Source organism: Scyliorhinus torazame, chromosome 7, assembly GCF_047496885.1.
Source record: "Scyliorhinus torazame isolate Kashiwa2021f chromosome 7, sScyTor2.1, whole genome shotgun sequence".
Classification (NCBI taxonomy): Eukaryota; Metazoa; Chordata; class Chondrichthyes; order Carcharhiniformes; family Scyliorhinidae; genus Scyliorhinus; species Scyliorhinus torazame.
This window is the reverse complement of record NC_092713.1, coordinates 197,396,683-197,421,203: the sequence shown is the minus strand read 5'-3', so window position 1 is coordinate 197,421,203 and position 24,521 is coordinate 197,396,683. Positions and strand designations below refer to the sequence as shown.

Sequence of the window (24,521 nt, the reverse complement as noted above, 5' to 3'; positions counted from 1 at the left end):
TGGGTGTAAATTGAGAGAGGTGGATACTCAGCGAGACCTTAGTGTCCTTGTGCATCAGTCGCTGAAAGAAAGTACACAGGTACAGCAGATCATAAAGTATGCAGATGGTATGTTGGCCTTCAGGGCAAGAGGATTTGAATATAGGAATGGGGATCTTTTACTACAATTATATAGGACATTGGTGAGGCCATACCTGGAATATTGTGTGCAGTTTGGTGTCCTTATCTGAGGAAAGATGTTCTTGTTATGGAGGGAATACAGCGAAGGTTTACCAGGCTGATTCCTGGGATGGCAGGACTGTCATATGAGGAAAGACTATGTCAGATAAGATTATATTCATTGGAGTTTAGAAGAGTGAGAGGGGATCTCATTGAAATTCTAACAGGATTAGACAGTGTTGATTCAGAAAGAATGTTCCCGATGGAGGGGGAGTCCAGAACTAGGGATCAAAGGGAGAATAAGAGGTAAACCTTTCAGGACTGGGGTGAGTAGAAATTTGTTCACCGAGAGGGTGGTGAATGTGTGAGATTCACCACCACAGAAAGTAGTTGAGGTCAAAACTCTGGTGCGACCACATCTGGAATCTCTTGGCTTAAGAGAAGTATTTTTGACTTTGAGGTTGCGCAATGAAGGTTCACTTGATTTACTCAGAATGAGGTGGTTTCCTATGAAGAGAGGTGGAGTTAAATGGACCTATGCTCTCTGGTGTTAAGTAGTCTCTGATTGGGTTCTCCAGCTTCAATAATCTCTCTGCCACCCTGAATTGGACAGGGAACCTATCTTCATGCCAATTAAAGGAGTACCTCTAAATTCCCATGAGTCACTGGGGTGGCCATTCCTCCTGGGGAAGGGGGTGCTTGGTGGGTATCTATCTCGGAAACAGTCCAAACTTCTGTTTCCCATCCCTGTGGGAAAATCTAGCACATATTCTTCAAGCAAGGTGTCAGCAATTTAGAATTAAGATGGAGAGATTTTTTTTAAAAATTTGCTGATTGTCAATCTTTGGGATTCTCTATCACAGCGGGTGGTGGATGTGCCATTGTTGGGTATATTTCAAGCTCAGGTAGATATATTTTGAGTCTCCCATTGAATAAGTGGCTATGGGATCAGGCAGGAAAGTGGATTGCAACAGAAGATCAGTTTATTGAATAGAGGAGCAAGCTCAAGGTGGCATGTAGCCTACTCCTGGTCTATTGCTTATGTTCAGAAAACTGAATTGATCTGCCTCTTCTTCTAACAGGTAAAGGTAAATCTTGTAACCTGAAGATATGCAATATGTACACAATTTTCCAGGATGTGTCAGTGGCATTTAAGCAAGCCAGGTGATAGAACTTTACTTAGTCCAGCTGTACCAAAATCTATTTTGTTCTACATTCACTGGAATTTAGAAAAAATGAGAGGGAGTCTCATTGAAACATATGAAATTCTGACAGGGCTGGAAAGATTGGATGCACTGATGTTATTTCCTCTGTCTGGGGATTCTCTAGAGCAGGATTCACAGTCTCAGGATATCTGTACAAAGTCTTACAACACCAGGTTAAAGTCCCACAGGTTTGTTTCAATGTCACTAGCTTTCGGAGTGCTGCTCCTTCCTCAGGTGAATGAAGAGGTATGTTCCAGAAACACATATATAGCCAGATTCAAAGATGCCAAACAATGCTTGGAATGTGACCATTAGCAGGTGATTAAATCTTTACAGATGCAGAGATGGGGTAACCCCAGGTTAAAGAGGTGTGAATTGTGTCAAGCCAGGACAGTTGGTAAGATTTCGCAGGCCAGATGGTGGGGGATGAATGTAATGCGACATGAATCCCAGGTCCCGGTTGAGGCCGCACTCATGTGTACGGAACTTGGCTATAAGTTTCTGCTCGGCGATTCTGCGTTGTCGCGCGTCCTGAAGGCCGCCTTGGAGAACGCTTACCCGGAGATCAGAGGCTGAATGCCCTTGTCTGCTGAAATGTTCCCCGACTGGAAGGGAACATTCCTGCCTGGTGATTGTTGCGCGATGTCCGTTCATTCGTTGTCGACATTAATAAGTTCCATCCAACCATCAGACTCACCATGGACTACTCTCCAAAATCAGTTGCATTCTTGGACACACTCGTCTCCATCAAGGACGGTCACCTCAGCACTTTGCTTTACCGCAAACCCAAGGATAACCTCACGATTCTCCACTTCTCCAGCTTCCACCCTAAACACATTAAAGAAGCCATCCCCAATGGACAAGCGCTCCGTATACACAGGATTTGCTCAGACGAGGAGGAGCGTAACAGACATCTACAGACGTTGAAAGATGCCCTCGTACGAACGGGATATGACACTCGACTCATCGATCGACAGTTCCAACGCGCCACAGCGAAAAACCGCGCCAACCTCCTCAGAAGACAAACATGGGACACAACCGACAGAATACCCTTCGTCGTCCAGTACTTCCCCGGAGCGGAGAAACTACGTCATCTTCTTCACAGCCTTCAACACGTCATTGATGACGATGAACATCTTACCAAGGTCATCCCCACACCCCCACTACTTGCCTTCAAACAACCGCGCAACCTCAAACAAACCATTGTTTGCAGCAAACTACCCAGTCTTCAGAACAGTGACCACGACACCACACAACCCTGCCATGGCAATCTCTGCAAGACGTGCCAGATCATCGACATGGATACCACTATTACACGTGAGAACACCACCCACCAGGTATGCGGTACATACTCGTGCGACTCGGCCAACGTTGTCTACCTCATACGCTGCAGGAAAGGATGTCCCGAAGCGTGGTACATTGGCGAAACCATGCAGACGCTGCGACAACGAATGAACGGACATCGCGCAACAATCACCAGGCAGGAATGTTCCCTTCCAGTCGGGGAACATTTCAGCAGTCAAGGGCATTCAGCCTCTGATCTCCGGGTAAGCGTTCTCCAAGGCGGCCTTCAGGATGCGCGGCAACGCAGAATCGCTGAGCAGAAACTTATAGCCAAGTTCCGCACACATGAGTGCGGCCTCAACTGGGACCTGGGATTCATGTCGCATTACATTCATCCCCCACCATCTGGTCTGCGAAATCCTACCAACTGTCCTGGCTTGACACAATTCACACCTCTTTAACCTGGGGTTACCCCATCTCTGGATCTGTAAAGATTTAATCACCTGCTAATGGTCGCATTCCAAGCATTGTTTGGCATCTTTGAATCTGGCTATATATGTGTTTCTGGAACATACCTCTTCATTCACCTGAGGCAGGAGCAGCGCTCCGAAAGCTAGTGACATCGAAACAAACCTGTGGGACTTTAACCTGGTGTTGTAAGACTTCGTACTGTGCTCACCCCAGTCCAACGCCGGCATCTCCACATCAGGATATCTGGGCAAACCATTTAGGACTGAGATGAGGAAAAACTTCTTCACTCAAAGGGTGGTAAACCTCTGGAAGTCTTTACCACAGAAGCCATTTAAATATGCACGGTCTGTTTGAGGCTGCATTCTCCTGGGTGTCATGGCCGCACTGGTGAGGCCTCAGCTGGGCACAAATTAGCACTGATCTAGCACAAACAGAGGCAGGGCATAATGGCCATTCTGGGGGTCTCGGAGACCATTGGAGCCCCCTGGGTGGTCGGGGACAGGGCAGGGCAGTGTCCTGGCACTCCCCTGGCATGTGTTCATGCTGGCAGTACCAACCTGGCACCCTGGCATCTCACCCTGGCACTGCCAGAATGTCCGCAACAATGCACTGGTGCCAGGCTATCAGTGCCAGGGTGCCTGAATGGCACTGCCAAGAGTCAAGGTCTGAAAGGGGCCATGCTCATCAAGGGGGTTGAAGGAGGGGTTATGAAGGACGGGGTTTGATGGGGCATCATTAAGGTTAGCGGATGAAGGGGCGGTTCCGGAATGGTGCGAAGGCGCCTGAAAGGGAGAGGATAGGAAAGGAGGTCCCTGGGGGACCTGGGGAAGCTGGGGGAGCCCTCAGCAACTCCATAGCAGGTGTGCTCACATGGGGAGGGGGCTAATGTCCATGTCTGCAGGTGGTCACATTGTCCATGAGTGGGGGGTGCGGGGGACCCTCAAATTCACTTTAAAATTTGGGCACCATTTCAAAATGGCACCCCGATGTCTGAGGAGCCAGTCTGGCTGGTGAGTTTAGTTCTCCATTGCTGAAAAAGTTTCCAATTGTGGGCTTGACCGGTGAGAAACTCCCCAACGCCAAAAGAACCCTCCCAGGCCATGGGGAGCAGATGTTCTCCCCCTCCACGGGATGTCAAGTCTGTGTGGACGTGCCACAGGTTTCGCACTGTCTCTTTGTTGAGACAGAGTCTCCTGCGGCACATGCTATCCGTCACCTCCTTGAAAGACCAATGATGTACACCATGGGCCATGACTGGCATCCCCCCTGGCGTCTGGCCGCCTGGGTTGCCATCAGCACCACAAGGGCAGCCTCTGTGGGACCCCCCCCCCCCCCCCCCCCACCGATCCATACACTTAGCCTATAGACGCAGGGATATCCCGCTGAAGTCCAGCTCTTGAGTGTTTGATTGTTGGCTGCTGCCTCTATGGTGCTGACGCTTCTAGAGGTCAGGCAAACTGTTCAGACTTCAAAGTTTAATTGAAATGCAATAATCATCTTCTGAGACAAGACACGTAAACCACTTGAGAATATTTTGTTTATTAAACAGTCATCAGTAACAAAGATTTGAAAATCAACAATGTAACATTCCACATATCACTGTAACTGTTAAACAACAATGAAACATTGCCGTTCCATATTGGTACCAATACAGAGCTACAGCAATTCATTTTCCCCAAAAGAACAAACACACGGTATCACCCCTCGTAGGTTCTTCAGCAAAAACGGAGGATAAGTCTGATAATGTGTTACCATTGCCATCGAAATGATCTGTCCATCAATGCTTTACTTGTTCCACGTATCAGTGCCATTCTCCATCCAGGAGCCGCAGCTGTGCAGGCCCACCCATACGGTCCAAATCCTGGCATCTGCATATTCCACTGGCACTCAAGGTGCAGTTGAACGTCCTTGACTTCCAGCGTGTTTAACCCATGGTGACATGCTAGGAACATGTAGCAGTCACCACACCAACAACAAAAGCAACAGCAATCTGCAAAAGCATTTCTTCAACGGCGTCATCAGGCGGCCCATTTGGATCAATGTTGCGCAACAGGTCCTGCAGCGTCCCCTTGCTTCAAACCTGATTGTCTTCTGGACTCATACGTCTCCCTAAGCCCAGTGTTGTAGGACCCAGGTATCTTAGAAAAATTGTCTTTCTTTCTGGCTACAGGAAAGGAAGGAAACCGCAACAGCCACCTCCAGGCATTTGCAGCCACCAGCAGGAGCAAGCAGCAAACACAACCCGCAGCTGTGAAATGCTCACAACTAATACGGCCAATTCCTTGTTAGCAATTGCCTTCAACAGTGAAGCTAGACCCTCAGGGCCCCTCTCACCCACCCCCTCCCACCCCGCCAAGCACTGGGGCAGCAGCTCCACTGCCCCTGAGCTGCATGCCCGAAAATGGAAATGGCCACTCACCTCCTCAGTCCCCCATAGCAGCCATTGTGCCAGCTTCATGTTTTAAAAAAGGAGTACTCAACAATGCCTGCGTGATTTCTCGCTGGGGAGCCAGTTCATTCCCAGGAGGCCGTTGCATTCGACTTCAATCTTGCTAAAGAGATGGAAATGAATGTAAATGAGAGTTAATGATATGCTTGCCATATTTGCATATGATCTGGAACGCGCCATCGTGAGCAGGACGGTTAGATAGCAAACTGATCCCTGCGTGAATCTCGATTTTAGCATTTCCTGCTATTTAATCGACGTGCCCAGATCCGCGCCAGATGCAACGCGGTGGTTAAATCGCACCCTTAGTCATTTTTTGAGAGAAACGTGCCCATAGGATTGAGATCCTGGAGTTCCTTTGGTAAGAATTTGACCTCTTCGGTCATTGTAAATCAGTGGCCTTGATCGATAATCCACCACGGAAAAAATACCACCATTGTTATAAAATAACATAATTTCAACTTGCTGTGCAGAGTGCCTTTACAGATCTGTTAGTATCATATCAATTCTCAGGACTTCCTGTTGTAACAAATTGATAATTTTCCAGGAAGACTGGTAACACTTGGGTAATGCTTTTACTTAGCAACTTGGAATCATAGCATTTTACAGCTCTGGATCTGCATCGTCAGTTTAACGTTCAGTCAGCTGGTTTAAAATGCTACCATCACTCCTCGCCCCTCTCTCAAAGTTTATGCTGACTAACTAACCATGAGCAACGGTATGAGAGAGTCTCTGGTGTTATTAAACCGCAACATCGAACATGTCTGTCACACATCAAGTGTCACACTCCACTTTCTGTGATGCAGTTCAAAGTAGAAAGAGAGATAAAGGAGATTTCGAAGAACACAAAATTCCAGAGTCAAGTTGTCTGCAATATCTAAATGACCTCTGTACAAACCCCATTATGGGTGACTCCAGGATGCGCACATTTATACTGTGTAGCAGAGTAATAATACATCATAATAAAAACAGAAAATGGGGAAAAAACTCAGCAGGTCTGGCAGCATCTGTGGAGAGAGAAACAGAGTTGCAAGTCCGTATGGCTTATCTTCAGAGCTGATTATTATAATACATCATGTTTTATAATGCTTCAGCCATTATAAAAGTATTGTGAACTGTGGAATGAAAATTTGTGAGTAATGTGACAAAAAGGTACAACAAACATGCATTTCTTGATCATCACCCTTCGTTGACACATTTAAGTGTCTCACTCAAATACAATATCATAATTTAAAAAAAACAATGGCCAGCCATTTCATCTGGGATCCAGACTTTGCTTTGAGCAAACTTAACAATCACCACCTTAAGAAGAGCTATAGACTGGAAATCAACCAAATCCTGACATAGCTAAGTGCGTGCCGAACAGTAATTAGAATTTGAGTTCTTATTGGGGTGCCTGTTAAAAGCAGAATTATGCATTATGAGCAAATGATGAAAAGTGGTTTTTGACAAGGGTTTGTGCTGGTAACCACTTTTGTTTCATGTTTACATAAAAGCCTTGGACTTCAATTTCCAAATGTGTTTATTTTTAAATAAATTTAGAGTACCCAATTATTTTTTTCCAATTAAGGGGCAATTTAGCATGGCCAATCTACCTACTGTGCACACCTTTGAGTTGTGGGAGTGATACCCATGCAGACACGGGGAGAATGTGCAAACTCCACACGGATCAAACCCGGGTCCTCAGTGCCATGAGGCAGCAGAGCTAACCACTGCGCCACCGTGCCACCCCGAATTTCAAAATTTGTTGATGAGCTTTCATTTTAATACAGAGGAGGACAGTGACAAAGTTCAGGAAGGCATTTTGAATGGGCATGTAATTGGCAAATAAACATCAGTAGAGTTGTGTGCAAAGTGATACATTTTAGCAAGGAAGAATTAGGACTTATACTCCTCAAAAATTAAAGTCAAAATTTATTGTCATGCCCAGTGGTGATTTTGGTGGGGTGGGCGAATGCATTTAATCAAGTGGCAGGATGCTGATTTGGGATTCCACCACCTTCTGGCCACTGCCCTGGTTAAGTCTGTAGAGGGCAGTCCTGTTGATGGCCTCCCCTCACTGCTGTTAATTGAGGTAATTAATGCCCACTTAATTGCCTCATCCTGCCACTGCTGATATGCACACAGCAGCAGGCAGGAATTCACCATGTGGGGAGCATGGCAAGAAAATCCTGTTTGCATTGCTTGCGGGTTCCTGGGGGAAGTCATACTCAAAGCAGTTAGTGCCCGGTTGAGAAATCTGGCATCAGAAAGTGGGGCGGGGGGCACTGCGAGGCACCTCCTTGCCTTGCTGTTGACCCTCCTCCTGCCTTTCCCCACAATCCCCACCCCGTCACCCCCTTCCACTTCCTGCCATCACCCAGCTGTCTCTTGGACCAATGGGTGATCATAGGCCTCGGGTGGTTGTAGTACTGGCAGCAGCCACCATCTCCCTGTTGGTGCTGCCAAGCATTGAAAAGCTGCCAGCCTCTGATCAGCTGATAGCTCTCAGTGGGTGGGACTTCCATTCCTGGGGCCCTTGATTTATTTGAGTTTATTAACAGTTTCATTGTACAAAAATAAAACGCAATTACAAAACAATTACATAAAACGATAAATAGCTGACCACACAATAAGGTCACCAACATTCCAAAGGAGACAAATCAAATCACAGAACAATTACATGAATCAAAAAACAGGCTACGGGCAGCACGGTGGCGCAGTGGTTAGCATTGCTGCCTCACGGCGCCGAGGTCCAAGGCTCGATCCCGGCTCTGGGTCACTGTCCGTGTGGAGTTTGCACATTCTTCCCGTGTTTGCGTGGGTTTCGTCCTCACAACCCAAAAGATGTGCAGGGTAGGTGGATTGGCCACGCTAAACTGACCCTCAATTGGAAAAAATTAATTGGGTATTCTAAATTTTTTAAAAAACAGGCTACAACACAATGAAGGTACCAGCATCCAAATCAACCTGCCACTCCCTCCCTTCCTCACAACTCCCAATACCAGACCCGCACCAGTGAAAAAGTGCTGGGGGTGACGTGATGATGCACCGGAAAGTCACACTGGCGCAGAGCACAGTGGAAGAGCGAGGGCGCCCCCCTCTGAGGGCAATGACACGGATAAAGGGGCTGTAGCTGACAAGCACACATCCTCCAATAGTAACAGTGGACATTTAACAATACAATAAGGATACCAGCATCTAAGTCAGCCCGCCACTCTCTCCCCCTCCCGCAGCACCCGGCCACAGGGCAGGGCGGAAGAGCGACGGTGCACCCCATACTCTAGAAGCCAAACCACAGACAAAGAGGGCAGCAGCTGATAAACACATGGCATTCGGACATGGAGCAATACACAATCGACAGTACAAAAGCTCTCCCTCCCTCCTGGGGTCCTTGATCCTGGGGAGGGTCGGCCATTGCAGATTTCAGTGCCTCATTGGCTTTTCTGAAAAGAAGTGATGCAAGGCTCTTGATGGCTCTCCAGCTGGCAGGCAAGATCCTCATTGCCTCCATTTAATACACCCTTTAACTGTCTGAATGGAGGAAGGGAGATTTAGTGATGCAGGTAGATAGATCACTATCATAGAATTTACAGTGCAGAAGGAGGCCATTCGGCCCATCCAGTCTGCACCGGCTCTTTGAAAGAGCACCCTACCCAAGCCCACACCTCCACCCTATCCCCATAACCCAGTAACCCGACCCAACACTAAGGGCAATTTTGGACACTAAGGGCAATTTAGCATGACCAATCCACCTAATCTGCACATCTTTGGATTGTGGAAGGAAATCGGAGCACCCGGAGGAAACCCACGCACACACAGGGAGAATGTGCAGACTCCGCACAGACAGTGACCCAGCCGGAAATCGAACCTGGGACCTTGGGAGCTGTGAAGCAATTGTGCTATCCACAATGCTACCGTGCTGCCCGTAAACTCAGCAACACAGTCAGGCAATAAAAGAAACAAAGCAAAGGAATCTATATCTATGGGAATAGAAATGAAAACCAGTGAAGTTATATTAAACTTGTATTGATCCTTGGTTTGGCCACAGCTGGAGTACTGTGAAAGGTTTTGGTCTCTGAGAATTGAGAAGGATTTAAAGGCACTGATTATAAATGTTTTACGAGAATGATACCAGAACTGAGAGGTTATAGCTACCCAAAAATATTAAACAGGCTTTTTACTTGAGAAAAGAGAGAATTATGGGGTGACTCGATCGAGGGGCGGTGGGCGGGATTCTCCAATAATGGGGCTATGTTCCCACGCCCATGAAAAAATGCGCACAAATCACTCTGGACTTAACTGGAAAAAGTCCAGAGTGATTCTCCTACCTAGAGGGGGCTAGCAGGGCCCCGGAGTGTTCCTCGCAGCTCAGGCTGCTGATACGGGGCCCTGAACTTCCGTTCGGGGGTCCGCGCATACGCACGGCAGTGGCCTCCGTCAGCCGCCCCGCACGACACGGACGGACCGGCACCAAGAAGATAGGCTCCCTCCCAGATCGCGCGTGCCCGCGGATCGGTGGCCCCCAATCGATAGCCTGGCTGTCCTGGAGGCACCCCCCAGTGAATGATCCCCCTGCCCCCCACCAGGGCGGACGCGGACTGAGTCCACAGCCGCCACACCGAGTGCCCGCCGGGTGGAACCATTTGAGAACCACGCCAAAAGGAACGCGGCCAGCTGCACTTGGAGAATCGCCACGGGGGGCCTATTTCAATGGCCTCCGACCGGCGCTACTTCAACTGCGCGCTCCTGATTGGGACGATTGTCCGGGTACCGGAAAATCGCGGGAGCGGCATCGGACCCGATCTTGGGATTGATGCCCATTCTCCACCCCCGCGCCGAGCGCGATTTCGGCGTGGAGGCTCGGAGAATCCCGCCCAAGGGGTTTGAAAGGGGAAACTCAGAGGAGGCATTTCCACTTTAGCAGGAGACCGGAACCTGGGGCCAGAAAAGTAAGATAATCACTGAAAAATCCAGTCAGAAATTCAGAAGGGACGTCTTTAACCTGAGAGTGTTCAGCATTTATTTTATACTTTCATGGGACATGGGTGTGCTGGTTCGGCCAGCTTTTATTATCTATCCCTAGGTGTTGACCTGCTTTATTAAACGTCCGCAAGCCATGTGATGTAGGTACACCCGCAATGCAGTTAGGAAGGGAGTTCCTGGATTTTGACACAGTGAAGGAACGCCGATATATTTCCAAGTGAGTGGCTTGAAGGGGAACTTGCAGATGGTGGTGCTCTCAGGTATCCACTGCACCTGTCCATCAAACTATTAGAGATTGCAGGTTTGGAAGGTGATGTCGAAGAAGCCTTGGTGAGTTCCTGCTGTGCATCTTGTAAATTCTGCACGCGGCTGCCACTGTGGCGGAGGGCGTGAATGTCAAAGGTGGCAAATTAAGTGGGCTGCTTCGTCCTGCATGATGTCAAGCTTCTTGAGTGTATTTGGAGTGGCACTCATCCAGGCAAGTTGAGAGCTGTGGAACTCATCACAAAAAGGGGTAGTTGAAGCAAATGCATTCAAGTGGAAATTGAATATGCACACAGAATAAAAATAAACTGAAGGAACAAAAACAGAAATGCAGTAAATACTCAGCAGGTCTTGCAGCATCTGAGCTGACAAAAAAATGGAATGTTTAAACTGTGTGGCCAGAATTCTCCGGATTCTCTGTTTGCGCCGGCCATGCACCCCTCCTCTGGATTTCCCGGCAGTGTGGGGTGGCGTCAATGGGAAATCCCATTGACAGCGGTGGGAGCAGAGAATCTTGCCATCAGTGAATGGCGCGCTATCTCCCAACATCGAGACACACTCAACGAGGAGGCTGGAGACTCCGTCCTGTATCTCTCTCTGCAGATGTCAGACCTGCTGAGTATTTTCTCCATTTTTTGTCTTTTGTTAAATTTCTGTTTTCTGGCATCTGACGTGTTTCCTCTGGAAGCAACAGAATGTGACGCTGATGGGGTTGGATAAAGAGTGGGGAGGATAGGGAGAAAGTTCATTTGGAGCATTCACCCTCAAATGGACCAACCAGCTTGTGTTTGTGCAGTGAGTACTTAATGATAACACGGTAACAGCACCATGACTCCTGACCACCTTCTCCAAGAGAAAATTAAGGAAGAGGGAGAAATGGTGGCCTAGCCAGCAATGCTCATATCCCATGAAAGAATAAAAACGAAATAATCTGGTCCTCATAAAACATCATGTTTGACCTACTCATGTGATTCAGCCATCTGCTCGGATTATGTAAGTATGAAAAGAAATCTGGCACGGTTTTCTGATTGGCTGTTGGGAAATTTGAGGCTCTCCGATGCAGAAAGAAAATCTTTTCACGGTTTGAGTAAGCTTCTCACATAATTCTTTCTAAATCCCAGTCCGTCCGCCCTCTTTGGGGAGTTGCCAAACTTCCAGAATTGGCCTGGAGTTGTGAGGAATGGAAGAGTCATCTCCAGGCCTCTACCCCTGAGTAACTCTGGGGGGAAAAAATCCTCGGAGCACGAGAAACAATTGTTTCCCTTTCTTTGAATGCTTCTGTTTATTAGCTGTGACAATATTGAAGATGGCGGCGGGGGGGAGGGGGTCAGGAGGCCGTGTGAAGAGGTTGTTATAGATGATTCTTGCCTGTCATCTGTTCATGCTCCATTTGATATGGCAAGGTGGTGCGTTAGGCCACTAATGGTGGGAGTCTGGGAGTGGGAGTGGGCAGTTGAAGGCGGGAGTGTAGTCAAAAACCTCCAGGAATACATTCAACCAGAATTAGCAACCCTGCACCTCTGACTTCCCTTTCCCACATCTAACATACACCGAATTTAAAACTGTATCTTCGAACATGCCTTGAGCAAGCCACAAGTGATCTAGTGGTTGCTCGAAAGGTGCAGTGCAACTACCAGGGGAAGATGAAATGTGCCAATTTATCACAGCCAGGAAATGTTATAAATTGCACAATACAAAAATCACTCCATGTGGCTGATGATAAAGTTTTCCCTTTCATTTTTAACCTTAATTTTTTAAAAAATAAACACAATACAGGCAGTATTACAAATAGGGAAAAAATACGCTTAATGCACATGACAAGACAACTTGGATGCCTCTCAGAGGGAAGGGGTGGTTGGAATTGGGTCAGATCCCTAATTATCGGAAAGCCAAGAAGATATTTATCATTCTGTCCTTTTTGTTTTCAAGGCTGTTTTCTGGGGGGGGGGGGGGGGGGGGGACTTTATTGAGGTGCCAGAGGTGCTGGGTGTTGGGAGTAGCCTTGGCTCCGCCTGGCGGTGACTGTGCCGCGTCGTCCACACACACAAACACAGACACATACACTGCCTGGGCGAGGCGAGCTGCAGACAGCGATCAATAGCAGCTGGAGGGAGGTGCAGCACTGGGAGCAGCCTATAGTCAGAGCCCAGCACACTCGCACAGCGCTGCTATTGTATGGGAACGGGAGCAAATCACGTCCCTGCCAGACTCCAGCTAGAAGAAGCTAGAGAGAGAGAAAAAAAAAGTGCTTAGTTTTTATTTTATTTTTAACTGATAGATTATAATACCCTTTAAAAAAATATGATGTCGGGGATATCAGGGTAAAAAGAACATTCCCCGGATAACGGTATGTATCGAAAGCCTGTTTTCTTTTTGTTGCATTTTCCAAACGTGCAGTTGGTTCCTTCCTTGGATTCTTTGCACCCACCGGGACTAGATAAGGCTGCAGATGGTCAGAGATGTAAATTTACTGCATTGTGTTGCTGGCTTCTAGGCTCCAGTGCTGCAGATAATACAAATCTGAAAAGTAGGGCTTTTGTGTATGTGTTATGTGGGGGTTGGGGGCAGCATCGTTGCAGGAAGGTAATGTGGAATCTGCGTTGATTTTAATCGAGGTTATTTATCCCAAGGGGTGACCTCTCTTCCACCCCCCTCCTCCAATCTTTTTGTTATTTAACTGCAACTTTGAAAACACGACTTGAGTTGTTGAGTAGAGGTTTTGTTTTTAATGTTAACCGGTCCATGGGGTTGGCTACCGTTAGAAAATAGTATCTGTTCCTCACAAACGGGACCTATATTTTAATCTGAATTATCCAGGCGGCTGAAACTGAATTTTTTAAAAGCTGTTTTTTGGGGGGTTGCTTCGTGTGTCCTTTTTTTAAGCGCACGAATTCCACTGGAGCGATGACTTTTATTTGTCTACACGTACACATTTGTGTGTGTGTTTTATTTCAACATGGGGAGTGGGACCAGTTAGAAACCCAACGCTGAGACACCACCCAGTTAGCGCTTTATGGCACAGGCTCCCAGTTGCATCAGTAAAACCTGCATTTGCACAGTGAAAATGAATAGACACCGAGTCAGGGAGCTTTGTAGGCTCGTTTGAGGACTGGCGGGATAAACTTCAGTCCTCGCTGGACTGGCTCTGCTCCCCCCCCCCCCCCCCCCCCCCCCCCGCAATCTGGACCAGTCTTTTATTGTCGTGCTGAGGCTGTTTGCCTTTGTCTCTGACGAATTGGAATGAATATGTTGGGGTAGGCGTGTGTCAGGTCAGACAAAAGAATTTAACCCAGTGCATAAAAGGGACAGGCAGCAGGGTTTTTTTTTTTGTTTTGAAAAAGGAAATTGGATGACACACACCTTCAATGTACAGATTAATACTTCATAAATGTTATGCTTTTCATTTTAAAAAAATCACATCTTTAATTCAAATCATTTCCAATATTCCAGAAGGATTTATTTCAGTGTAAAGCAATTAAAATTGTCCACACATTTTGACTGTTCGGTACCTTTGTGTTATATTCTTTGGGTGGAGTCAAGGGATGGGTGGGGAATCGGAGATAAAGTGCTCTGATAGCACAATGTGGCTTCTCTCTCCTCATTTGACTGGGACTGAATCCCATTTGTTCACTGATATTAGTTTCTGTGTGCTGTACTCCATTCACAAACTGTAATAGTAAATGAGTGAAATTATATTCATGATTTGATAAAACATAAAAAGGATTCTCTTTAAGTTGATCTGTCCCTGCTGTGTATCTTCTATTCAATGGACAAGAATTGGGATCTGCTGCTATGCATCGTGCACACACAGACACACACGTGTGAATCTTGCACATTGTGAGAACTAGCCTACATAAAGGGAGCCTTTGTTCTCTGTTTGCCTTCACTCCGAAAAGTTGATCTCCTTCCCCCCCCCACCCTTCGTATCACTCTGTTGTGATTTACTGTCTGCCATCTTGAGTCTGACTTTGGCATGGGGGGCTGTTGATTGTTTTGGCATTTGACCCGGTTCGGAAGAGGAGGTTGAGGGCTAAGGGGTGGGGTTGTGGCTTCAGTTGTAATGTTAGCTTTTGGTGCTGAGGAAAGCTCAATGGAAACTTGCATTAATGACTCCACTACTCCAGAGTGCCACCCTGTGAGTTGTTGTAGTCGGGAATGTGCTGTCTGAAAAGTTGACGGGAGCAGATTCAGGAGCAACTTTCCTATCCGAATTAGATATATAGTTGAAAAGTCAGAAGACATGTAGGGTATACAAATGATTGGGAGGGCAGGGTCAATTTGACAGCTCTTTCAAAGTGCTCATGGGCACAGATATGATGGGCCAGGTGGCCATTATAAGATTGTATGGTGATAGACAAAAACACTATGAGGATTAAGGGATTGGGGAGGAATGGGATATGAAAACCTGTTCATTAGGGGCAGCATGGTAGCCTTGTGGATAGCACAAATGCTTCACAGCTCCAGGGTCCCAGGTTCGATTCCGGCTTGGGTCACTGTCTGTGCGGAGTCTGCACATCCTCCCCATGTGTGCGTGGGTTTCCCCCGGGTGCTCCGGTTTCCTCCCACAGTCCAAAGATGTGCGGGTTAGGTGGATTGGCTGTGATAAATTGCCCTTAGTGTCCAAAATTGCCCTTAGTGTGAGATTGGGTTATGGGGATGGGGTGGAGGTGTGGACCTTGGGTAGGGTGCTCTTTCCAAGAGCCGGTGCAGACTCGATGGGCCGAATGGCCTCCTTCTGCACTGTAAATTCTATGATTCTATGAAGACTTTGAGTATTTAAAAAAATTCTCAGGCAGATCATTTCAAAACGTAGGACATTTTGGTGCAGAAGGAACAACTCTATTGAACGTGCCTCCTTTCTGTCCAAGCTGATTTTAGGGATAATAGGACAACTATACACACATCCTGTTTATTGAATTGGCAGTTCCATCTAGGTTTGAGGGGTGACATGTCTGAGTTTTTGTTTTGATCCTCTTACCTTGAACTTGTCAGCTTTCCCCTTTCTCCACCTATGCGCAGTGCTGTGTTTAAGTGGGATGCTTTAAGTTTGGTCTCAGTAGGGCAAGGGCATTGATAGGATTGGTGGGCAAGGGTACGTGATAGTGCTGTGTTTTTAAATCAGTCTTTTGTGCCTCAACCACTCCAAGAGGATTTGGGACTAATGGCTCCTGTCCTGAAATATTGAGAAGGTTAATAGTTGACTTGAGAGGTTCAATGTTGGTGCAACATCAAATAGAAGGATAGATTGGATGGGCACACTACCTTAGCTTTGATTAAGGACAGGAGGAAGAGTTAATTGGGGGGGGGGGGGGGATGTGCACACAAAGTATGGGATTCTGCCGATAATTTTTCACAGTGAAGTACTCACATTAATTTTCAGTGCCATTGATATAATGGGCCTTGAAAGGGAATTGATTCTAGCTAATATCCTTGGGATTGTTGCTCCATTAAAATTAGGAAGTTGAAATCAGAACTGACATTTTGCACTGGTGAAATGGAATTGCTGCCTTTAATTCTAGTGAAAGGTTGAGAGTATAAAGTGATGAGGTGCCACATCATCTTTATGCTGTTCTTTCAGAAATTGATGGCTCAGATTAGTCAGCATCTCCATTATTGCTGTATCACATGACCAGGCAAACTAGATGGACCTTCATTTTGCAGATAGTATGTTCTAGAAGCTGCAATGTGGAGCTCCTGTCAAGGTTATGTAATTACAGATTGCATCAGAACAAAACCTCGGATCCAATTCTCTCCTTCATTAGGTGAAGTTCTGGGTGATCTCAGTGAGTCAGCAAGTTAAAGGAATATGATGAACGCGGTCATATTGCAAAAGAGAAGCTTCTGCAGTGTGCACTCAGCACCGGTTCCGCCTACCATAAATTCCAGCAAATATTCTCTCTTCAGTAAAGCTAATGTAGGAAAATTGATATATTATTGACAGCCTCTCTATGGTATGAAATGGCTGCAATCAATGGTTCCATTTTGTAATATAACTTTGACATATGGGAAAACAACAAAGGAAAATTCTACAAGATATTTGTAAAGATAAAAATATTTTCATAAATTCTATGAAAAAGCAAATGATGATGATAGTAATGTGCCATTTGTCAGAAGGTTATGTGAATTCGTGAGGATAAAATTTTAATAACTCATCTAGGTTATGCACACCAGCAAAGATGTGCGTGTGAATGAGCTATTTGTTCTAATGGGGCAGTGAGTTTGGAGAAATGGCATCTCCAAGGACAGGGCAGGCTGTCATTGTATTACTAGGGTTTGGCCACAAGAGGCCTCCTGGAAGCCATTTGAGTGCTAGGGATCCCTCTAGTGGCAGTGCTCCAGCAATGCATTGCCCAAGTTTACTCCACACATCCAACAAATGCTTTATCTTGCTTTTTCATACTTACCCTCACTTTTCCCTGGCCCACGCAAAAAAAATCAATCCTGTGGAATTCTGCCTTGCTATACATTATTGTCCCAGCAGCTTGATAGCTCAGTCATGATCAGGAGCTTTCACAGTGCATCAGGAGTTCAGTGGATCAGAATTGTGTGGCAAACATGAATAACAATTTTAAAAATCTCTCAATGTCACATAATCAGGAGGCCAGTTTGAGCACAGCAATGCATAGGGCTGGATAGGGGATGGGGGTTACAGAAGTAGAATGAAGTGAGGTGAGATACAAGGCTGGAGGCAGACACAGAGTTGGGTGGCACGGTAGCACAGTGGTTAGCACTGTTGCTTTACAGCACCAGGGACCTGGGTTCGATTCCCGGCTTGGGTCATGTCTACACGTTCTCCCCGTGTCTGCATGGATTTCCTCCGGGTTGTCCAGTTTCCTCCCACAAAGACGTGATTTGGATTAGTTTATTGTCGTGTATATCGAGGTACAGTGCAAAGTATTGTTCTGTGTACAGTCCACACAGATCATTCCATACATGGAAAGAAACATAGGGCAAACATAAATACACAATGTAAATACATAGACACAGGCATCGGGTGAAGCATACAGGAGTGTAGTTCTACTCAGTAGAGAGTAGTTCTACTCAGAGTGAAGAGATCAGATCAGTCCATAAAAGCATAAGAGGGTTGTTTAGGAGTCTGGTAACAGCGGGGAAGAAGCTGTTTTTGAATCTGTTAGTGAGTGTTCTCAGATTTGTGTATCTCCTGCCGATGGAAGAAGTTGGAAGAGTGAATAAGCCGAGTGGGAGGGGTCTTTGATTATGCTGCCCACTTTCCTAAGGCAGCGTGTTAGGTGAATTGGACATTCTAAATTTTCCCTCAATGTACCCAAATGCCAGAGTGTGGGGACTAGGGGATTTTCATTGTAGCTTCATTGTAGTGTTAATGTAAGCCTACTTGTGACACTAATAAAGATTATTATAGCAGTGAGAGGTAGTTAGTACTGTGGCAGTCACATCAGAGCTGGATTCTGGACAGGCTGTTCAAATATAGGTCTGTTGCAGTACAGATTTAATACAGAGGAGAAGCCATGCTATTTTGAAATCTCATCAATCTCATTTATAAGTCCCTCCATAGCTTTTCTCCATCCCACCTCTGCAACCATCCCAGCTCATTCCATCTCACCCCATCATCATCTTACAACCCTACATCCCAGCTCACATCCTGTGCTTTGATGATTCTCTCTTTCATATATGCCTGTCCATCCCCCATAGTTGCCCTGCCCTCATGCATTCTGCCATTCTACCACCTCAGGAAGATGTGATAGTCATCGCACCTGAGCACCATGCAGTTTTGTTCCTCACTACCTCTGCATTGTTAAACTCTCTTCTCTATCTTTAAATGCCTTCTCGATTCTATTTTGACAACCAATTCTTATCCTATAGCCTGTCAATGACTGTACACTCTCATGTGAAGTCCCTTAGGATATTTGCTATGTTAATGCTGTTTGCGCTTTTCACCACATCTGAGACATATGGATGACTTGAATCATACATTTCTAGTGGAATCAGAAAAGAATGTTTTCCTGATGTTATGAGTTTTTTTTCCCATGTTAATCCCTTCTCCTTTTTATTTCATTCTAAAGGAAAAATCCATGTTTGGGGCATGGTTTTATAAGCATTGTATTACCTCTGCATCTGTCCTTCCCCTCACCCCCCCCCCCCCCCTCAATTGCTGCCTTACCCAGGTGTGGCTAGAGGCAGCCTGTTTCTGAACTGACCCAATATTTTCACAAGCGTCAATTCCAACTGGAATCTCCCAGTAGCGAACAGGAGTGGGAACCTTGCTTGATTTTACTTTCTCTTCTGAGTCAGTGGTCCAGAGACCAGCTTTATCACCCCTAATGTCACATTGACTAAAGTGGCTACCAGTCAAAGGCAAGGAATGGAATTTAAGGCCTCCTGGTCTGCCTGCCTTTTCAAGTTACTCCCCCAACTCTTGTCCTTTCCTGAGAAGTGCTGACTCATGCAGACCTTCGACCTTCTGTTCAGAACACATCAAGCTGATCGGCATACCTCACCCAAGTGTTCATTCTGTATCTTTGAGCTCACACAGCAATTCGTGATCGGTTGTCCTACCTTGGCAGATCCAAAGACATGCTAGACACCAACTTTACTAGACTTCCAGACATGCCACTGGATAAAGCACGCAAGCTATAATTCTGAACTATACATCCTTGGTAGATCTCAAATACTACATAGGTGATGTTAAACTTGATAATGGAGAAGAAAATGGGCGAGGTGTGGAATGGGATGCTGAATTACCAGTACCTATCTTGTGCCATAGTGCAAGACGAGTTTTGACTCCAAGAACTATAGCTGATATTCTTTCTTCCTTTCCCACCTACATCCCTAGCTCAAGGGAACTGAGAAGACAGTTATACCACCACCAATGTTGTCCCATCTGAGGTCAACCAAACCAACATGGACCAGATATAGGATTTAGAATCTACCTGAAGCTATGGTTGGGAAGTACATCACATGATGTGTCGATGTACTGAACAAGTTCAGGGGGGGGAAGCACTATCCGGAGAAATTTGTATATTGGTGAGTTCAAAGAATGATCTCCCTTTAAGTTAGTGCACAGCTGTTTCGAATCAAGACAGCAGTGAAGGATGGTAGTGAACTAAAATGGGGGAATTATTTAGCAAAGTGACGACTGTCTAGAGGTGGCTTTGGACTATTTGGGATTTTTGCAGTTGATTTTTTTTTTACCTCGTGATAACTCTCAAACTTTGATGTTTCACCAAAACTTGGGAACACTTGGGAAGGAGAGGGTTTGAGGAAATGTTGCAAAGCCTGTCTGTCAATGGGGCATGTACCCTGGGCTATAAATTTGTTTTGGGTAATTGCCTATTTGACAATCCAGTCCACGAGGAAATCGTGTGCCCTTGATCCTCAGCATATGAAATCCTGGAGGAATATTGCGCTGTATGTGCACAGCTGAGATGGATGGACAGTACACGGGCTCCCATTTGGAGCTGTGTAAGTAAGATTAAGACAAAAGTGAATGGAAGGTGATCAGGACTAGATGCATGTTGGCGGGTAATTGTGGAAGACAGATGATATTAAGTCAACCCGAACTTGTCCCACTGAATGTACCTAGATTATTCCAGCATAATTTCCAACTGGTTGCTTATTTTTAATAATTTTTTTCCAATTAAGGAGCAATTTAATGTGGCCAATCCACCTACCCTGCACATCTTTCGGGTTGTGGGGGCGAAACCCACGCAAACACGGGGAGAATGTGCAAACTCCACACGGACAGTGACCCAGAGCCGGGATCAAACCTGGGACTTCGGCGCCATGAGGCAGCAATGCCAACCATTGCGCCACCGTCCTGTCCTGCTGGTTGTTAAATTATTTCAGGATTTTTGCCTGTTGCCCAACATTCTATTGATGTTTGGTTATTGTGTGTTGATCCTTATATATTGTTTTCTGTACATTGACATTTAACTTACCAATTAAAGGGTCTTGATGATCCTCCGGAGGTAATGCCAGCCTTTCTAATAGGGTTGAGATCACTACATTGACAGTGAGTGGCTTGGCATCTGGGTTTATTTTGCGTGCAATGTAGAAGTTGGCTTGGGTTCCAAATTTCCATATGGTAAGACTGATGAGAGATGGGTTGCTTCAGGCCAGTTAGGAATGTCACAAACTTAAGTACTTTCAGCATGTATGACAAGGGCATGTATGCACCAGGACTGAATTAAAAGAATAACAACCTTCTAATTAAGTCTTCCAGAGTTGGTCTGTAAATTGTCCCACACAGTTCAGAGTCTTTAATTATTCTGTTTGCATGTGGGTTTTTTCAAATTTCATTTCCAATACATTTCCAATACTTGGAAATACAAAGCCTTCTCTGTCAGCCTGTCTCCCTACTTAGTCTATTGCTTTGCATGTGGCATAAACCAACATTTATCAGTGACTTCCCCTCATTATCGCATCTGATTCCTCTCATGGATGGGCACTTTGCCCATTCATGGTTGGAAACTCTGACGTATTGCCTCAGTGACTGAGTCTTTTTTTATATTAAAGTTGTATTCTTCTCAAAAGAAAATTGACTGCTGACAAGCATGGATGGAGCACACATGGTGGAACTGCAATAGGGCAACGGGGCAAAATCCCGATACATGGGTCTCCCATTTGTGGCCTTGGCAACCTGAGCCTCAAAGCTGAATTTGCAGTTCCATATTGTGGTTTATTTCCTGGTTTAGTGGGTTTGACTGTTTTATGGGCCTGCAAGTTTGGGAAAGGGTGGCAGTGACCCTCCATGGTTGATAATCGCACCAAAATATGTTGGTATCAATGATTAGAGATACAGGGAAATTAATGGGAACTCGATTTCTTTGCGTCTGTCTGGACATAGAACATACAGGGCAGAAGGAGGCCACTCGGTCCATCGAGTCTGCACCAACATACTTTAAGCCCTCACTTCCGCCCTACCCCCGCAACCCAATAACCCCTCCTAACTTTTTTGGAAACTAAGGGCAATTTAGCATGTCCAATCCACCTAATCTGCACGTCTTTGGACTGTGGGAGGAAACCGGAGCACAGAGGAAACCCACGCAGACACAGGCAGAACTTGCAGACTCCACAGAGACAGTGACCAAGCGGGGAATCGAACCTGGGACACTGGCATTGTGAAGCCACAGTGCTAACCGCTGTGGTACCGTGCTGCCCCGCAATAATGTGGACGCCACATAACTATATGACTCTCTTGAGTATCTCTGATTTCAGTACATTTTGATGTCTAGATTTCAGTGTGTGATGGAAGTGGCCGTGACTTTGGGAGGAAGAGCGAGTACAGGACAGTCAAATGTGCTTCCACAGTCCTTCTTTCACTTGTGCCTAATAACCCTGTGTTGGTCACTAAACCACTGTTCCAAATATATTCAGGTTTACAGCAAGCCTTGTAAATGGTTCTTCCTGGATGGTACTGGATTTCTTGTGTTTCTATGCAAAGTGCATGTCTTACCATCTCTAACTTTACAATTGAGTTCTTATTATACCCTGTGTCCATTTGTGGCCGATCTTTCCCTTCAGCGGAATCCCTTGGTAGACCTCCGATACATCTGGTCCTCTACCCTCGTACTGAACCTGTCCCCCAGGCCTAACCATGAAATATCAGATTGGGATTCAAAGAGTTCTTTTTCTTTTGCTGATGAGTGAGAAAAGGGACGGAGGGTGGCATGGTGTTTAGAGGTTACTGTTACAGTCATTTCCATGCAGTAAGGGAAGGGGGCCTGTTCAATTAGAACTATGGACACATAGACTGATACTTCAATGCAGTACTGAAGGACATCTGCAAATTCGGAAATGATCGGCTGGATTCTCCGGTCCCTCAGTCATCAGTTTCTCAACGGCATGCCTTTTGCTCGTGTGTTTCTTCCTTCCTGACACTTGTCAATGAGATTTCCCATTGAAGCCACCCCACACCGTCGGGAAGCCCACAGGAGGGAAAAGAGAATCCTGATGACTGGAGAATTCTGGCTGCTGTCCTTTAAATAAGGGGCGTGAATCCCGCCCCTGCCGACTGCCGAATACTCCGGCGCCGGGGATTTGGCGGGGGCGGGAATCGCGCCGTGCCGGTTGGCGGCCCCCACGGCGATTCTCCGGCCGCCCGTTTATACGTGAACCACTCCGGCCCAACGCCGGAGTGGTTCACGTCATTTCTTCCCGCCGGAGTTGCCCGCACCGCCGATTCCGGCAGAATCCCACCAAAGGTGTCAAACTGACTTGCCATCTTGTGGGCATAAAATGGCAAACAGCGTTCTTTGGAAGAAGGGCAGGGGTGTTCTCCCCACAGTCCTGGCCAACATTTCTCCCTTAACCAGTATCACAGGAAAATAGTCACCATCTCATTGCTGCTTGTGGGAACTTGCTGGGGTGCATGTTAGCTGCCACATTTCTTCTATTCCAAATTATGCTGTGACTCTAAACCGCTTTGGGGTGCCCTAAACACATGTAATAAAATGCCTCCACTTGCTTACTGCAGTAAATTGAACAGGAAATTTCTGTACAGGAAAAAACACTGACCCATATCCCAATTACATAATGCTGTTGTGACACTGGTTTTCAGTCTTGTAAATCTGTTCAGTAATCGCTGTTGGCATGAATAGGAAGGTTTGGTTTTCCAGTCAACGTCTACTTAATCATAGCTGACTGAGGCCCCGGAAAGCGTGGTTTGAAATGAAGTACAGCACCTGCAGTCGGAGTGCCTCCAGCCCTGGTGATGCAAGGTTTGGGCAGCAGCAAAGAAGGTAGTGAGAGTCAATGCTGGCTGTAAGCTGTCCTTGCACAGCAATGTGGGCGGTGCGATTAACTTACACAAAGTGGCCTTCTGCCTGTGATTGCTCTTGACTGAAGTCTGCATCAGCACCAAAGCTTCATGCCACATTTGCATGTGCTTCTGTGCGAAGTGCATGTCTTACCATCTCTATTTTTACCTTGTTGGGAACTGAACCTGAAAACTGTATTAAAAGTGAACTGACTGTGAATTCCCATGGTACAGGATAGGGCAGCAACAACAACTTGCATTTACATAACGCCCCTAACATAGGGAAACCTCCAATGGTGCTTCACAGGAGCGCAATCAAGCAGAAAATTGGCAATCAAGCCAAAGGAGGAGATATTGGGAGGGGGGATTAAAAGTTTAGTCAAAGAATATGAGGATCTTTGAAGGGAGAGAGAAGGGCAGGAAGCTCTGGGAATCCAGTGGCCGAGTCGAGGTGGATGAAAGTTCGGCTGCTTACATTGTTCTGGCAAATGCACAGAGAACAGAGTAGGACGAATACTGTGAGTTCTTGGAGGATTTTCTGACTGGAGGGGGTGACATGGGGAGGGGTGAGGCCATGGGGAGATTTGAACAAGGTGATGAGATTTTTAAAATTGGAGTGGGAGCCAATGTTGTTTATGGTGAAGATGATGTGTTGAAGGAGACGGTTTAAACTGGAAGATCTCTAGTTACTAAGCTAAAGATTGATTAGGTATATTTGTAAATCCCAGTAACTCAGTTTGGGTGAACTTTGCTCCAATGCCACTTTCAAAATCCTGAGATTTTTAAGCTGCAAATCTTAGGATGTTGAGGCAATTATAATGGATAAGGCTTCTAGCTATCTCTGTGGAGCCGCATTTCTGAGTGGTCGCAAAGCAAGACATTGGTTGGGGTTGGAGCACTGATTGAATTATTAGTCAAACTGAAGCAGTGTACGCCATTGAACTCCTCAAGAAGCTCCCTGCCCTCAGCTTTCCAACAATGAGTGTGTTGGC

The 24,521-nt window shown here is 46.2% G+C and overlaps 1 protein-coding gene across 3 annotated transcripts in view; it reads left to right on the top strand.

Annotated features, from left to right (window-relative positions):
- Positions 1-24,521, top strand: part of LOC140426775 (dihydropyrimidinase-related protein 3-like) — a 281,060-nt gene that overhangs the window by 106,342 nt on the left and 150,197 nt on the right. The window contains exon 1 of one of the 3 annotated variants that reach the window (XM_072511932.1): positions 12,885-13,140. The exons of the other annotated variants lie outside the window; for them this stretch is intronic. The gene's annotated coding sequence lies outside the window, so the exon portion shown is untranslated. Of the gene's footprint in view, positions 1-12,884; positions 13,141-24,521 lie in introns of those variants that run through there. 3 annotated transcript variants of the gene reach the window in all.